The following is a 15,563-nucleotide window of genomic DNA, read 5'->3' on the forward strand; positions in this document are numbered from 1 at the left end:
CCCTACATTCAGAAGAAATAGAATTTTACCTTACACATTGTCCGGCAGTTCCAGTAGTTTTGGGTCACCCCTGGCTTGCCTTTCATAATCCCACCATAGATTGGCGGTCTGGGGAGATTTCCCAATGGGGTCCTTTTTGTGTTAAGGAGTGTATTTCTCATCCTGTCCGGGTTGCGGCAGTTACCCCAGAACTTATTCCTCTGGAATATCAGGATTTTGCTGATGTGTTCTCCAAGGGTAATGCGGACGTTCTGCCTCCCCATCGGTCCTATGACTGCGCTATAGATTTAGTTCCCGGGGCCACTTTACCTAAGGGGAGATTATATGCCCTCTCCGGGCCAGAAACCACGGCTATGGATAATTATATCCAGGAAAGCCTGAAAAAAGGCTTCATTAGGCCTTCGAAATCTCCTTTGAGTGCAGGATTCTTTTTTGTTGAGAAAAAAGATGGGTCGCTCAGACCATGTATTGATTTTCGGGCTCTGAATAAAATTTCTGTTAAAAACACCTACCCTTTGCCTTTGATTTCAGTACTTTTTGATCAGTTACGCTCTGCCGTTATCTTCTCAAAAATCGATCTTAGAGGAGCTTACAATCTCATCCAAATAAGATCTGGGGATGAGTGGAAGACGGCTTTCAGCACACAGTCGGGTCATTATGAATACCTGGTGATGCCCTTTGGGCTGTCAAATGCTCCTGCGGTATTTCAAGACCTCATCAATGATGTTCTTCGTGACTTTCTTGGAAAGTTCGTTGTCGTTTATTTAGACGACATTTTGATTTATTCTGAGTTTATGGAACAACATATTATCCATGTGCGTCTGGTTCTTCAAAAACTACGGGAGAATCATTTATATGCAAAACTAGAGAAATGTGATTTCCACATCACGGAAGTGTCCTTCTTGGGGTATATTATTTCTCCCCAGGGATTTTTCATGGAACCGAAAAAACTCCAGGTCATCCTTAATTGGGCGCAACCTACAAATTTAAAAGCAATTCAGCGCTTTTTAGGGTTTGCAAACTATTATAGGCGGTTCATTCATACCTTTTCTGATTTGGTCGCTCCTATAGTAGCATTGACTAAAAAAGGAGCGGACCCTTCCAATTGGTCACCTGCAGCCGAGTCTGCCTTTCGGGCCTTAAAGCAGGCCTTTGTCTCGGCTCCTGTTCTCAGGCACCCTAACCCGGAGCTCCCCTTTATAGTTGAGGTAGATGCCTCAGAGGTTGGAGTGGGGGCTATCCTATCTCAGGAAGATCCGGAGTCTCAGGAATTACACCCTTGTGCCTTCATGTCCAGGAAATTCTCCTCCGCAGAATCCAACTATGACGTTGGTAATCGAGAATTGCTGGCAGTTAAATGGGCTTTCGAGGAGTGAAGGCATTGGCTGGAGGGAGCTAGGCATACTATTACAGTGTTTACTGACCATAAGAACCTGCAGTATATTGAGTCAGCTAAACGGCTTAATGCTCGGCAGGCACGTTGGGCATTGTTTTTTACTCGTTTCAGGTTTATTATCACCTTCAGGCCCGGTTCCAAAAATACTAAAGCTGATGCCCTGTCACGTTGTTTTCTTCCGGTTCACAATAACCATCCTGCTACTACCCCCATAGTTCCATCATCTGTCATCCGGGCAGGCCTCACACAGGATTTATTTACTCAGTTAGTCCAGCTTCAACAGCAGGCTCCTAAACCGACTCCTGCTGATCGTCTCTTTGTCCCAGAATTTCTGAGAGGCACTGTTTTAGCTGAGTTTCATGACAACAAAGTCTCTGGTCATCCAGGTATCACTAAGACCTTGGAGTTAGTCTCTCGCTCGGTGTGGTGGCCTAGTCTTTCTAAAGATGTAAGGGAATTTGTCCATTCCTGTCAGGTTTGTGCACGGCATAAGGTTCCTCGTTCATTGCCGATCGGGCAACTCGTACCTTTAGCCGTTCCTCTCAGGCCATGGTCACATATATCAATGGATTTCGTGGTGGACCTTCCTCTTTCAGCCGGATTTCGAGTCATTTGGGTGGTAGTAGATCGTTTTAGTAAGATGGCTCATTTCATTGCTCTTCCCCGATTACCCTCTGCTCAAGGGTTGGCAGTCTTGTTTCTCCGTCATGTGTTCAGGCTCCATGGGTTGCCCAGGGATATTGTCTCTGATCGGGGTCCGCAATTCATTGCTCGTTTCTGGAAACATTTTTGTGCCTCATTAAATATGAAACTCTCTTTAACATCTGGGTACCATCCACAATCTAACGGACAAACCGAACGAGTTAACCAGTCATTAAAACAGTATTTACGGTTGTATTCGGCTAAACTCCAGAATGATTGGTCTGAATTTCTTCCGTTAGCCGAATTTGCTTATAATAACTCTTGTCATTCTTCCACCAAGGAGTCCCCATTCTTTTCAGTCTTTGGCTTTCCTCCTACAGCCAACTCTTTTTTTCCTCATTCTCCAGTCTCCTCGTTGACCTTAACCTCCCATCTCAGAACAATTTGGAGAAAGGTGCACCTTGCCTTGAGAAAAGCTGCCTTCCGAGAAAAGACATTTTCTGATAGGCTCCGACGTCCTTGCACTTTTAAGGTGGGAGATAAGGTATGGTTGTCAACTCGCAACATCAAGCTCCGACAACCTTCGGCTAGATTGGGACCCAAATTTATTGGACCATTCCTTATCATTAAGAAGGTCAACCCAGTTGCTTTTCGGCTACGCTTGCCGAGATCTCTCAAAATTGGCAATACTTTTCACTGTTCTCTTTTGAAACAGTATTTTTCTTCCAGGAGATTTCCTCGGAGGACTTCCCAGGGTAGATCTCCGGTGGATGTTCAGGGGCAACAAGAGTTCTTGGTGGAGAAGGTTTTAGATTCTAAGCTTTCTCGGGGTCGGCTCTATTTTTTGGTCCACTGGAAAGGTTATGGCCCTGAAGAAAGATCTTGGGTGTTGGATAAAGATTTACATGCTCCCAAGCTGAAGAGGATTTTCTTTCAGGAGTTTCCTCAGAAACCTGGCTCTAGGGGATCTTTAACCCCTCCTCAAGGGGGGGTACTGTTAGGCGCGGCGGTCTTCGGCCGTGCCCTGACTGAGCAGCGGTCACGGCCGCCGCGCCTCTCTCCTTCCCTGTCCCCCGCACGGCGCCTAGCAACGCCAGGACGCCGTGCGCACGATAGCCGCCGGGTCCCTGGCAACGCAGGACGCCGTGCGTGCAGGGCCGCCGGGTGCATAGCAACGGGGACGCCACAGGTGGACCGCGTTCCCCGTTGCTAAGAATAGTTAATTAGGTTGCTCGTGCAGCAGGGCAGCTGCACGGCAACTAGTAATTAGGGTCTGGGGGCTGGTCCTGCTGGCCCTCCTGTTATTGGCCAGCAGGGCCTTTTTATGTGAGCCAGCACACTGCAGCCCCGCCGGTGATAGCTTCTTGTATGCTGTTCCTGCCTTGCAGAACTCTGTTCCTGTCAGCCGTGTTTGGTGGATCTTGCTCCCTGCCCTTTGGTACTTTGGAGGTCCGAAGCCGGTCCTGGGAATCCTTCTAGTCCTTGCGAACCTGTTTTGTCATCTGGGGTTCTCGCCCGGTTTCGTGAGTAGCGGCTTCTGCCGCGTGTTGCGGCCTATGCCGCTTAGTGTTTACTTTACTGTGAATTGGTGCATTTGCGGAGGTTTCCGCTTTTACTGTCCTCCCCGGAACTCGGCGGTGCCGTGTATGGGAGCGGACAGTGGTTTCTTTGTAGTTCTTTTTCCTTTGGCGGCGTGCCGCACATACGTTTAGTTTTTAGGTAGTTTATAGCCCCTAGCGTGGTTGTTTCAGTTAGAGGTCCCCTTGTTATTACCCTGTCTCAGTTCACGCCTTGTCTCTCTTTAAGACCTGAGGGGGCATCGGAGTTGGGCAGACCTAATCCGCCCTTCAAACGCGGCTGCCATGGGCCCAAGAAACCATAGTCGTTCAGGCGTGAATTGATAACACGGGTAGGACAACGGAGGTAGAGTGCTAGGGGCTATTTCCTTCCCATTTCCCAATCCCAGCATTCCGTCTTGGTGCTCAGGACTCACTACATTAGATCTCCCCTGTCCTGAGCATCAGGATCGTAACAAAAGGATTGTAAACAGTCATGCAAAGCCTGGGAGAAAATACTTGGGCTGTCAATGAAACCTTGGGGTAGGCGAGTCCAGGTGTACTGTACTCCCCTGTATGTGAATGCAAACAAGTATTGGCTGTCAGGGTGCAGAAGGACCAAAAAGAAAGCAGAACAGAGGTCAATTACAGTGAAAAATTTTGCAGTAGGGGGAATTTGCATGAGAATGACAGCTGGATTTGGCACTACGGGGAATTGGCTCTCAGCTATCTTGTTTATCCCCCTTAGATCCTGCACTAGCCTGTAACCCCTCCCCCCACTTTTTTTCACAGGGAAGATGGGACTATTGGCAGTGCTGGACGTCCTAACTAGGATGCCCTGTTGTAGCAAGCGCTCTTTGACTGGGTACACTCCTTATTCCACCTCTGGCTTCAGAGGATACTGTGGGATTTTTGGAGCTATCCTACCATCTTTTACTTGCACTACTACAGGAGCTACATTGTCCATCTTTGGTCCAGAGGGATTCCGGTATCTGGGAGATCATTGCCTCTACCTTGGATGGACACTTGTCTATAACAGCAGAGTGTGACATTAACCTTTGTGGGGTGTCTAACAAATCCTGCACTTCCTGAACGTGATTCTCGGGTATATCCAAGAAGACACCCTCAGGAGTACAACATATGACACACCTCATTTTACACAATAAATCTCTCCCAAGTAGATTAGTCAGAGCCGATGCAGCCAGCAAAAAGGAATGCTTGGTCTGCAAAGGCCCTATCGTAATCTCCGCTGGTCTACTTAAAGGGTAGTGTTGCACTATTCCTGTTACTCCCATTACTGAAATTGTTTTACCCGTGGTTTTCATACCTACCGTTGAATTTAACACTGACCTGGCCGCCCCTGTATCTACAAGAAAAGGTAGTGATCTACCAGCTACATCAACTGTGACCTCAGGTTCACTACCTAGGCTAGCAATCAATTTTACTGGCTGCAGACTACAGGTGTGGCCTAACCCCTATTGTATATTGTGACCCTCTCGCAGCGCGCTGGCAGCTACAATATGTGAGGGGGGTAGCTGAGAATTTTCAGAGGTCTGCCAGTCCCTCCTAGGTGGGTACCTCCTTGTTTCCCCTGCATGCGGATCATAACTCCTCCTATGTGATCCCTGGTCCCAATTACGTGTATCATAATGTGGTTCATATCCTGGTCTAGGGGGTCGATATACCTTATGTGTGTCCTTATACCTACAATTCCGTGCAAAATGTCCTTCCCTCTGGCAGTTTTAACATGCTACTACATGCGACTTACCATCAGGGGTCTGGGGTTTTGGCTGATGCGGCTTCGTTGAAAGGGCTTTTATACTTACTGTCATCAGCTTATCCCCCTGTGACTCCCTGTGCTTAATGATGTTCCGATCGTGCTCGATAGCGGACTCTCTTAATGCAGCCACCGAGATACCTCTCCAGTTAGGTTGAGTGGTTTGTACCCTTGTTCTCAATGTTTCTTTTAACCCGTCCATTAATACTGACACAGCTACCTCCCTGTGATGTATATTTTCCTTAATGTCCTCGACCCCAGTGTATCTAGCCATTTCCTGCAGTGCTCGATGGAAATATTCAGATGCCGTTTCACCTTCTTTTTGTCTTATGGAAAAGATTTTATTCCATTTGACAACAGTAGGGAAATATACTCCTAATTGCAGATTGATCTGTCGTACATTCTCCTGAGTGTATTCATCAGTGAGAGGTACTTCTACGTCTAATTTACAATCAGTAATGAATTTAGCGGGGTCAATAATGGAGGGTAAACATGCCCGTAGCACTGTTCGCCAATCTTTGTTTGTGGGTTCGGTGGCGTTACCTAATTCTTTGATAAACCTCTGACATGCGGCTAGATCCTTTCTGGGATCGGGAAATTCAGACATAATTGTCCTCAATTCTGTCCGGGACCAAGGACAATGCATAGCAATGTTCCTAATGGGAGTGACTCCCTGAGCGTCAGTCCTCCCATTGGGGACTGCGATCACCCTGACAGGATTTAGTTCAATTACATCATTCTGAGTTGCTTCTACAATGTGAGGTGCAATTGTCTCTGCATAATGTACGGTACCGTACTTACCTGTGGACACGACCTCACCTACTCCTCCGCTAGGGGCCTTTACTACTGCTCTTACTGGTTGGGCCGTGCCCACATGGGTGTCTTGTATGGTGGCTGCTAGAGAGAGTGCCGATATCGTGCTGGGCTCATCTTCTTGCTCGTAGTCCTGAGGGAAGTTTAAAATGGGATACAACTTGCACGGGTTAACATTAGTACATTTATCAACTTTACTCTTATCATATACCAGTATGCCATTGTTACGTTCCTGATGCTAAGAACTAGAGAGATGTTGCGTAGTGAGTCCAGAGCACCAGGACGTGACGCTGAAATAAGGGGTGGTACGGGAATAGCCCCTAGCACCCTACCTCCATTGTTTTACCCGTGTGGTCAGTTCACGCCTGAGTGACTATGGTTTCTTGGGCCCACGGCAGCTCTGTTTGAAGGGCTGATTAGGTCTGCCCAACTCCGATGCCCCCAGGTCTTAGAGTGAGACAAGGCATGAACCGAGACAGGATAATAACAAGGGGACCTCTAACTAAAGCAAACAGAAAGCTAGGGGCTACTAACTACCCTAAAACTAAATATATGTGCGGCACGCCGCCAAAGGAAAAGAACAACAAAAGATACCACTGTCCACTCCCCCACACGGCACCGCCGAGTTCCGGGGAGGACAGTGAAAAGCGGAAACCTCCGCAAAAACCACCAATACAAAATTAACACAAGGACTAAGCGGCCTAGGCCGCAACACGCGGCAGAAGCCGCTACTCACGAAACCGGGAGAGAACCCCAACAAGCGAGAACCCCCAGATGACTGCAACAGGTTCACTTGGACAGGAAGGATTCCCAGGACCGGCTTCAGAACTCCAGAACTCAGGAGCACAGGGAGCAGGATCGACCAGATAAAGCTGACCAGGAACAGACGTTGCAAGGCAGGAACAGCATACAGGAAGCTATCACCGGCGAGGCTGCAGTGTGCTGGCTCCCATAAAAAGACCCTGCTGGCCAATGACAGGAGGGCCAGCAAGACCAGCCCCCAGACCCTTTTTCCTAGTTGCCGTGCAGCTGCCCTGCTGCACGAGCAACTAATCAATCCTATCTGGCAACGGGGAACGCGGTCCGCCAATGGCATCCCTGTTGCTATGGACCCAGCGGCTGAGGACGCCCGGTGTCCTAGCGTTGCCAGGGACCCGGCGGCTACAGTACGCACGGCGTCCTGGCATTGCTAGGCGCCGGGCGGGCAGGGAGGGAGGTGCGGCGGCCGTGAGCGTCGCTCGGAAGCAGACCGAGCGGCGCCGTGGACCGCGGCACCTAACAGCCATTGCCTGTAGCCACTTTCACCCCTGTAATATACGGTGGTGGTGGTGCGGTTGCCATCAGTTTCCTGCTAGGTTTGGAACCGGCTGCGTGAGCTAGTTCCCTCTGCATATCGCCCTCTTGCTGCCATAAATTTAAACAGTTTGTGTGTCTGACCCTTTGTTTTCGGGATTTTATCAGACATATCCTAACCCTTAAATTCTGCAACACCTCTGGTTCAAAATAGAGATGAGCTGTTAAAGCAGATTATTTATCTTATATAATACCCTTTATGAGGTCTAAGAACACTGTACGCTAACTACGTATGAAGTACCGTAAGGGTACGCACGTTGCGTAACAATCGCTTAGCCGTGGTCGAGACGCTCAAGCGTTACGTTCGCTCACGGCCAAGAGATCACTGGCAGGCACGCTATTGGCTGCCGAATACCGTAATGATTCGCTATAGCGATGCGACCGCTCGAGACCACGAGGAGATCACCAGCGGCGCATACGCTCATAATGTAAAACCTTTATATCTAAACCATAAACAGTGTATTATGCAGTAAACCCTTTGTGTAGTGATATGGTGTAAATGCAACACAGTATAACCTTACTAGCTTAAAAGCAGTTTGAGAGTCACCGACGCTCTGAGAATACTTAACTCTATAAGAAATACACAGATACCTGGGCTTAGGGTCCAACGCCTAATATATATATATTTTGAATGATATACTTGCAAAAGAATTAATACAAATACAAATCATACACTACAATATAACATAGACTAACTAACCAGGTAACTATACAGTAAATACAATACAATTAAGTTTAAGAGAAAATGAGAGAAAGAGAAGAGAGAGAAAGATATGGCCCATAATAACAAGAGAGAAACAGTATGATTACGGAGAAAAACTTACGCACAAAGGAAACGATCGCATGCGCCTCTGGACATCCAGCTCCCGATTTTCAGCAATGATAACCGTTGAAGAGTGAGAGCTGGATGTGATCGGCCTTTCTATTTATGCCCCACACACAATGCAATTCAATGGTCCCTACAATCTCATTGTTCATTGGACACAGGAATTCCTCCTCGCATTATAACAAAAGGTCATAGGTTGATTCATACAGGTGGGCTGTGACTATTTCCAACAGCTCAGGTGGGAGGGAAACTGGGTTTCCCGCCGCATGGGTAATAAAGTGCAAATAAAGTAAATGTTCATAAACTTCTTATGTCCATAACTATTCGCACGAGCGATTGATCTGCTTCAAACCAACACCGGAATATTTCTAATTAAATATTCTTCCGATGGATACTAAACACCACTGTATTACTCCTGTCTGACCCTTCGTATCAAACAAAGAGGGATTTCTCTGTTCATGAACATTCTATATTAACCAAACTTTCAGAATCTATCAAAGGGACCATGATCTAAAAATTACATTATATAGTGAAAATATGTAATGATTGAGTCGCACGCTACGATCACATAAACTCTACCGTAAATACGCATACCGTGCGCCTACGGGTGCCCGCGACTGTGAGTATGCGCACGTACGGGAGAGCGTACGCATGCGCAGCACGGACCTGTGTGAGGTGCAAATATGGTAGTGTGCATAGAGATATTTTTCTGACTTTGACAGTCCACCCTTTGGCAGTCAACAATAACTGCCACTTCCTGAAAACATTTCAAAAAGAGAAAAATATATGTTAGGGGTTAATACATTTACATGGTTGGGTAAGGGAGGAGAGGAGATGGTAGGAAAAGGGTATGACCTAGTGAGATAGCAGAAGCATGTGTGTATGAATCCGTGCTTGGGGGTCATGTATCATCGTGCCGTACGTGTTTTAAATCAAGCTTCGAGGTATTGCGAAGTATACATTTGAATTCCTTCTTATCCCGTGGTACGGGTCTGTGGATGGGCTGTCAAACTTTACCGAGCTCTTTTCGGCTTTGGTTGTAACAAAATGGGGGAGCACATTTTAGTTGATGATACATGAATGGGGGAGATATGTGATTGCTGATATCTGTGCCTGTATTCCCTATCGACTATGTGTGTCATTACCTGAGGGTTGTAGAAATGAAGAAAAGACATAATTACGGTAAATGCGGTGGTATTCTATGTCAGGTAAATGTACATTCGTCGATTGAGGTCTTATTTGGTGTCTGTTGAATGCAGTCTTCTTTGTGCTTTTGCCCATAAGGTGCGAGCAAAAGCTGTCAATGTCCATAGAGTTACAAAAGTGTTGGGCTAGCGTAATTTTAAAATTTCTAGGGAAACTGGGGATCCATGGCATAGTTCATCAAGAATCTGTGTATCAGGTTGTCAAAACTTCTTCTTTAATCCCTCTGTTGTCTGTATATCGGCTCATCAAATTCCTCGTCCAAGTGGGTCTTTTTACCTTGGAGGAAACGGAAAAACAGGTGAAAGAAACGGACCGTAGAAATCGCATTTTCATCACATCATTGTTTCTACATTTGGGTCATAAATCAAGTCCATTGGAATTACAGTTTCCTCACTCCTTAAACTCATTACCCTAGTACGATGATTGCACCTCATTAAAGCCTGACCGCATCTAAATATCAAACCAATCGTTATGATAACACCTAAGATACATAGGAGAAACTTCCCAACATCCATTATAACTCCTGGGGCCCATTCTCCTAAACCGGAGAACCAATTTCGCGGGTTCAACCATGACACCCAACCAGTCAGCTCATTACTCACAGCAGCAAGGGTGAGATTGTGTCTTCTGCGAAATTCCCACTTTAGTTGGAGAATATCGTCCATCTTTTGGTCTATGACCTCGACCGGGTCCTCGGTGCTATTCGTAATATATGTGCAACATTTCACGCCGTATTGTGTTGCCAGTGTGACACAATATCCGCCTGTTACTGCTGTGAGGTAATTAAGAACCATTCTATGCTGGACTAGTTCTGTTTTGTAAGCCTGAAGTTCCCTTCCAGTATACCTAAACGTGTCATCATACATTTCAGTGATATTATCTAACAAATTGGCGAGCGCAGAAATGTATTTATAATTCAACACTCCTCTAGCGGTGCGGGTGAAATCTAACGCGATTAAGAATTGAATCCCGGTGGATTCACTTATCAGATCAGAGGCCGGATGCTCTGTCTTCTCTATCAGGTGCCGTTTAACGATGTGCTCGTAATGAGTATGAGTGTAAGGAGTTTGGGCAACACGGTGTATGTCTTTCATTTTGTCATGTGATACAGTCATTACTTCAGGCAGTACTTTTCCAATATAACACAATCCTTCAGAGTTTGGGGCAAGCCACTTATACGCCTTTCTCCCGCATATGAAATATGCATCATCGGGGAGAACATATGGGACGGAGTAGGACATAACCATATTACACACCTTCCATGTGAAATCTCCTAACCCTAATTCTTCCATCTGCTTAGTACACGTATCAGGTTGTACGATATGTGCACAGTATCCTGGTGATACCTCTCCAACTCTCGTAATCCTATTTCCTAAGGTATACCTATACCGGAAAGATTTTCCTCTACTGGCTATGTGGCGTATAAGCTCTGTATCTGTAGGCATTCTATCTGCTCTGTGTGAAAAGGTCATGGTTTGATTACTCCATGACACTTCCCAATTTCCCGGCTTTCGGGGATTGGAGATGTTAAAACATAATAGGGACCTATCCACATGGTATTGGTGGAGCTTCAAACTAGGAGGGCTGGAGATATTAAACCTCCTGTCCACCGGTCTCCCACCACTTAACTCAAGTACCTCCCCTAACGTTAAAGGAAATGGTACTAGCCCTGATTTGCTATGACCTTGAGGTACTTGAGAGCATACCCAACAATCTGTTTTATTTAACACACTACCCACTAAAGAGTGATAGTCACTCAATGGATGCCGGTCCATATGGATATTAAAACTGGATTGGCATTTCTTTATGCACCCATCCTCAATGACATTGTTACAGAGCCGACAGATACAGTTTTCTTCAGCTAACAATCCTTCACAATTCCTTCTATGGTCAATGCTATCGGATCGTTTTCTGATACTCGCCTTTACTTGTTGGTTAAGTTGTTCTTGGAAAACTACGCCTCCATTTCTGTCATCAGAACCCATTCCAGAACCTCTCTCGAACTCCATGGTACTCTCGCCGGAACAGACTGCTCTGGTCAACATCATGGTCAACAGGAAAATCCGGATCACAGTCTCTTGGGGCAAGTCCATCTTGTAGGAGGAAACGGAGAAGAATGAGAAGGGGGAAAAAAATAATTTGAGGGAGAGGGGATGGGAAGTTGGAGAAAAACAATAAAAGGGAACAGGGGATCGACAACTGCTTTTTATCTTGTGGTTCTCGATGCTCAGGTGCCGCCTTAGTCCTCCTGGAACAGACACTCTAGTGATACAACCTCTACCGTCTGTTCCTTATCACAGAACTTCTCTGGATCAACGACCTTCTTACAGTGGGACGAATGAACCCAAGTCTCTCTCTCAGCAACCTTCAATGCTGTAGTGCTAGTCAATAAGACCTGGTATGGTCCTTCCCATCTGTCAATAAGGCAACCTGAGCGTAGAAAATTCCGTATCATTACATAATCCCCAGGTTCAATGTCATGACAATTACTATCTGGTAAGTCAGGAATCACTAACTTCAGATTATCATTTTGATTCCTCAACTGTTTACTCATGTTAATCAAGTATTTTACAGTCACTTCATTGTTACACTTCAAATCATCCTGAGGGTTAATCATAACATGCGGTTGTCGACCAAACAAGATTTCAAAGGGAGACAGATTAAGAGGGGACCTGGGAGTGGTTCTGATGCTGTACAGTACAATGGGTAAAGCTTCTGGCCATGTCAATCCTGTCTCTGCCATCACTTTACTCAGTTTATTTTTAATAGTGCTGTTCACTCTTTCCACTTTCGCACTCGCCTGTGGACGGTATGGAGTGTGCAGCTTGCTATCAATTCCCATCAATTTACACATTCCTTGGAAGACATCACCTGTAAAATGGGTACCCCTATCACTTTCGATAATTCTAGGGATACCATATCTACATACAAATTCCTGCACAATTTTCTTAGCAGTAAACATAGCGGTATTTGTGGCCGCCGGAAATGCTTCGACCCAATTTGAGAAAACATCTATACAAACAAGTACATATTTCAAATTTCGACAAGGGGGTAATTGAATAAAGTCAATCTGTATTACCTGGAAAGGGCCACCGGCAGGTGGGATATGGGATGGTTCTGTTGGTATTGTTTTTCCGATGTTCTTTCTCAGACAGGTAAGGCATGACATTGCTCTTTTACTCGCATGAGATGAAAATCCTGGGGCACACCAATATGCTCTTACCAACTTGCACATCCCTTCCCTGCCCAGATGAGTCAGCCCGTGAGCTGCCTCAGCTAAACATGGAAGATATGCTCTGGGGGCCACCGGTTTACCTTGTCCATCCGTCCAGAGTCCTGAGGACTCCTGGCCATATCCCTTTGCCTTCCAGACTGCCTTTTCCTGTGTGGAACACAAATTTTGCATCTCACACAACTTCTGTGTGTTGATGGTATTAAATACCATCAGTTGTGTGGTGTCTGTCTGTCTGGGGGTACCAGCTGCTAATTTAGCCGCTTCGTCTGCTCGGCTGTTACCAAGTGATATTGGGTCTTGGCTATATGTGTGTGCTTTACATTTGATAACAGCCACTCTGTCGGGTTCCTGTATCATTGTTAGAAGCCTTTTTATGTGAGCTGCATGCGCTACCGGTGTACCAGCTGCCGTCATGAAATTTCTGAGGCGCCATAGGGCTCCGAAATCATGGGCTACCCCAAATGCGTATCTAGAATCGGTGTAGATATTGGCTGATTTGCCCTTAGCCAATTCACATGCTCTGGTTAGGGCGACCAGTTCAGCAACCTGGGCTGAGTGAGGTGGGCCTAGCGGTTCCGCTTCTATGGTGCCTTGGTCATCTACGACTGCGTATCCAGTACACAAGTCTCCCGAGTCTGACTGTCTATGACAACTACCGTCCGTGTAGAACGTAAGTTCTGCATCTTCCAGTGGGTTGTCACTGATGTCAGGCCTTGCGGTAAAATTTTGGGTCAAATATTCCATACAATCATGAGTGTCTTCCTTTGTATTAAATTCTCCTTCCCCACCACTCTCATCCTCCACCCTTTGTGCCTGTCCAGGCACACCTGGGAGATATGTTGCCGGATTTAATGCACTGCATCTCCTTATGGTGATGTTTACGGGGGCCATTAGTGCCAATTCCCATCTTGTAAACCGCGCTGATGAGACGTGTCTGGTTTGGGCAGAATTTAACAAGGCTGACACTGCATGTGGTGTATGAATTGCGAGGTTGTGACCTAGCACGACGTCTTCGCTTTTCGTTACTAGCAATGCTATCGCAGCAACGCTTCGCAAGCATGTGGGGAGGGATCGCGCTACCGTATCTAGCTGAGCGCTGTAATATGCTACTGGCCTGCTGGCATCACCGTGCTTTTGGGTTAGTACGCCTGCCGCGCAACCAGCACTTTCTGTTCCGTATAGTTCAAAGGGTTTCCCATAGTCCGGCATACCTAATGCTGGTGCCTGCGTTAGGCACTGTTTAAGTCTCTCAAATGCTGCCTCAGACTCGTCTGTATGCGAAATCCGATCAGGTTTGTTTGAGGAGACCATCTCCTGCAAAGGTAACGCTAAAATGGAAAACCCTGGGATCCAATTACGGCAATACCCACACATTCCTAAAAATGTTCTGATCTGTTGCTGGGTTTGTGGCAGAGTCATGTCTCTAATTGCTTGAATTCTATCAGCGGTCAGGTGTCTCAGTCCTTGTGTTAAACAGTGTCCCAAATATTTTACCTTAGTTTGGCATAATTGCAACTTGTCTTTGGAAACCTTGTGTCCTGTGTCTGAAAGATGAAACAGGAGCTGTTTCGTATCCTTCAGGGATGCCTCCAATGAATCAGAACACAGTAGTAGATCATCCACGTACTGTATTAATACTGATCCACTCACTGGTTGGAAAGACTGTAAACAATCATGCAAAGCCTGAGAAAATATACTTGGACTATCTATGAATCCTTGTGGTAATCGAGTCCATGTGTATTGGACTCCTCTGTATGTAAATGCAAACAAATTTTGACTGTCAGGGTGCAGAGGTACCGAAAAGAAAGCGGAGCAGAGGTCAATAACAGTGAAAAATTTCGCAGTGGGAGGGATTTGCATTAGGATGACAGCTGGATTTGGCACTACGGGGAACTGACTCTCAACTATTTTGTTAATCCCCCTTAGATCCTGCACTAGCCTGTAACCCCTCCCCCCACTCTTTTTCACAGGGAAGATGGGACTTTTAGCAGTGCTGGACGTTCTTACCAGAATGCCCTGTTGTAGCAAGCGCTCTATTACGGGATAAACTCCTAACTCCACCTCTGGCTTCAGAGGGTACTGTGGGATTTTTGGAGCTATCCTACCATCTTTTACTTGTACAACTACCGGAGCTACGTTTGCCATTAATCCAGTGTCCTGTCCATCTTTTGTCCAAAGTGACTCTGGTATCTGAGATGTCATTTCTTCTACTTGGGAGGGAGTCCTATTTGTCATAGTGGTATGTGACATTAATTTTGACGGGGAGTCTAACATGTCTCGTACTTCCTGAGCGTGATTCTCAGGTATGTCCAAGAATACACCTTCTGGAGTACAATAAATGACGCACCCCATTTTACACAATAAGTCTCTACCCAGGAGATTGGTCGGTGCCGATGCAGCCAGCAAAAAGGAATGCTTGGTATGTAAAGGCCCTACTGTAATCTCGGCTGGTTTGCTAACAGGGTAGTGCTGGACTACTCCCGTTACCCCTATGGCTGGAATTGTCTTACCAGTGGTTCTCATGCCCACTGTCGAATTTATCACTGATTTGGCCGCCCCTGTGTCTACAAGAAAGTTTAATGATTTACCAGCTACATTGATTGCAATTTCTGGTTCACTTCCAAGGCTTGCAATCAATTTTACTGGCTGCAGATTACAGGTATGGCCACACCCCTATTGGGTATGGTGACCTCCCTGAATCCCGCTGGCAGCAACTACTTGTGAGGGAGTTAGCTGGGAACTACCGGAGGTTTGCCAAT

This window comes from Pseudophryne corroboree, chromosome 5 (genome assembly GCF_028390025.1).
Source record: "Pseudophryne corroboree isolate aPseCor3 chromosome 5, aPseCor3.hap2, whole genome shotgun sequence".
Lineage (NCBI taxonomy): Eukaryota > Metazoa > Chordata > Amphibia > Anura > Myobatrachidae > Pseudophryne > Pseudophryne corroboree.